Source organism: Oryx dammah, unplaced genomic scaffold (assembly GCF_014754425.2).
Source record: "Oryx dammah isolate SB20612 unplaced genomic scaffold, SCBI_Odam_1.1 HiC_scaffold_1, whole genome shotgun sequence".
Taxonomy (NCBI): Eukaryota; Metazoa; Chordata; class Mammalia; order Artiodactyla; family Bovidae; genus Oryx; species Oryx dammah.
Genome location: NW_024070185.1, coordinates 83,614,014 through 83,616,959, shown reverse-complemented (window position 1 = coordinate 83,616,959; position 2,946 = coordinate 83,614,014). Strand labels below are relative to the sequence as shown.

Sequence of the window (2,946 nt, the reverse complement as noted above, 5' to 3'; positions counted from 1 at the left end):
ACCACAGTTCAAAAGCATCAATTCTTTGGCACTCAGCTCTCTTTATAGTCCAACTCTCACATCCACACATGACTATGGAGAAACCATAGCTTTGACTAGACGGACCTTTGTTGGCAAAGTAATGTCTCTGCTTTTTAATATGCTATGTAAGTTGGTCATAGATTTTCTTCCAAGGAGCAAGTATCTTTTAATTTCATGGCTGCAGTCACCATCTGCAGTGATTTTGGTGCAGGAAAATAAAGTTTGTCACTCTTTCCATTGTTTCCCCATCTATTTGGCATGAAGTGCTGGGACTGGATGCCATGATATTTGTTTTCTGAATGCTGAGTTTTAGGCCAGCTTTTTCACTCTCCTCTTTCACTTTCATCAAGAGGCTCTTTAGTTCCTCTTTGCTTTCTGCCATAAGCATGGTGCCATCTGCATATCTAAAGTTACTGATCTTTCTCCCGGCAATCTTGATTCCAGCTTGTGCTTCATCCAGCTTGGCATTTTGCATGATGTACTCGGCATATAAGTTAAATAAGCAGGGTAACAATATACAGCCTTGATGTACTCCTTTCCCAATTTGAAACCAGTCCATTTTTCCATGTTCAGTTCTAACTATTGCTTCTTGTCCTGCATACAGGTTTCTCAGGAGGCAGGTAAGGTGGTCTGGTATTCCCATCTCTTGAAGAATTTTCCACAGTTTGTTGTGATCCACACAATCAAAGACTTTAGTCAATGAAGCAGAAAGAAGTGAGTGTCAGGGACTGAGAGGAGTGGGGATTGTGGAGTTAATGTTTGATGGAGACAGTTTCTGTTTGGTTTCACAACATTGTGAGTATAAGTGCTGCCACTGAATTGTGTACTTAAAATGATTAATATTGAAAATTTTTATGCTGTACACATTTCACCACAATTGAAAATAATGTGATATGCCAAAAAACATTGACTGGGATGTTTTAAGTAGGTGAATTGTATCATATGTGAATTATATCAACAATAAAGATTTTTCAAAAAGCAATCAACTTTTTACATTTTGGTGTGAAGACAGAATATATATATATATTTAAAGATAACAGAATCCCTCCTTGAAAGTAATTTAGTTAAGATCATTGATTGGATGGGGAAAAAATGAACACAATGAAAGCTAGGAACAGAGACACCCAAGAAGTGGGTCTCACTCCCACTCCAAGTGGCACTGCTTATGGTCCCAGACAAGTCTACAGAGGAAAGACCCATGTGGGAGATGGACTCTGTGCAAAATCAGGACTAGAAGCACATCACTTCATTTTGTCTGCCTTTGTGGATCTGGTAGCTGGTCAAGGCCCCTGGCTTGTTCTCCTGTGGAAGGCTTTCAAACACTTGAATGTGCACAAAGTCCTCATCCATTTGAACCTTGATGAAGAAGGTCCTCCCAGCAATCCCTTGGCTTTTGAACTCCACAGCATTGAACACGGGAACTTCTTGTTTTCCTTCTCTTCCAGCGGAGCCTTCACTCTGTCAGCAATGGCCTGGGTCTCAGCCATGGTCAGCTGCTTGGCAGGGGACACGCTACACACCATCTCAGTGGTGGGTCTGTGGACACCAGGAGGCGGTCATGGAGCGACGGTCATGGAGCTGCGGTCACGCTGCACCAGCAGTTGCACAGGAGCAGCAGACACTCGCAGGAATTTGATGTGCATTTTATTGTACATAAATTATACTCAATAAAGCAGTTAACAAAGCTAAGTATGAATTACTTTGATAAAAATAAAAATTAAATTTTAAGAAAAAAATTCTTTCTCAATCATTCAACAGTACAGATTTAACACAGAGGGAAACAAAGCTTCCCGCTGTGTCCCTGCTGCCCTGAGATGCATTCATTCAAATGCGAATCAAATGCCTATCACCTAGCATGTACCAGGTGAGCTGTGACCTGGACACATGCCTCAGTTTATCTCGCTGGCCTTAGGAAGCAAGCAGTGAGAAACTGAAATGAAGAAAGCAGAAACGGGACCATGGTAATTTTATTTAAGCCCTTCAAGCCTTGGTTTCTTTATCCATAAAATGGAATAACAATAATGTCTGCTTCAAAGGATTAATAGAAGCATCTTAGAAAAGGCTTAGCAGTATTGGGCATGCAGAAAGGGCTAGATACACATTGCTACTTGGGGGGGACCATGGTCCCAGTAAGGGACACATGGTCATTGCCTGGACCTTTGAAACATAGCAAGAGAGGAGACCCTGAGTCAGGAGAGAAAGGTGAGGGCAGAGACCAGGCCTGGAGGCTAGCAGTGACCTTGGTGAACGTCTTGGTCCCTGAGAGGGTCTGGGGTCATGGCAGGTAAGTAATCTGGGAGGGGTACGCAGCGCTGGGAAGAGACATAGGAGCTGGTCCTGGGACCTTGGCTGAGCCCAAAGTGGAGACCAGGAGCCCCATGACCATACAGAATTACAGTACTAATACTTTAGTCAGCCCCATTCCAAGACTGGGGATATCCATGTCCTTACCTGGAAAAACTAGTGGGAGTTGCTCAGTGAGGCTGTGTGGAAATGGAAGAGGAAAGGGGCTCATATTCCCCACCTCGTCCTCAGTCTCCCCATGGCATAGTGCTCTAGGGTCTGCCCACCCCCTCAACCCCAGGGACCCAGCCCACGCCCCTTCTGCCCTCTCAGATCTGTCCATCCCACCAGGCCCGCCCCCTTGCCCCGCTTGGACAGCCTGGCTGGGCTATGAATAGCACATGGCCCTTTTCCTTTCCAAATATAAAATGTTTGCTTTCAATCAGGGGCGTCTGGGGAAATGGAAATTATAGGATTGGAGAGTGTCCTTGGGTAAAGAAATACCTCGAATGCCGAAACCTCGCAGGGCCTCTGATTAGGGCTGGAATAATTCCTGCTATAATATAAACAATCCTCGCTCGGCTAATGGGGGGCGGGGGAGCGGGGCCAGAAAACAGGGGCGCACGCTGCCTCTTTGTTCTC

The 2,946-nt window shown here is 44.9% G+C and overlaps 1 pseudogene; it reads right to left on the bottom strand.

Annotated features, from left to right (window-relative positions):
- Positions 1–1,251: 1,251 nt before the first annotated feature.
- LOC120867527 lies at positions 1,252–1,544 on the bottom strand (annotated as a pseudogene).
- Between the last annotated feature and the right edge of the window lie 1,402 nt (positions 1,545–2,946).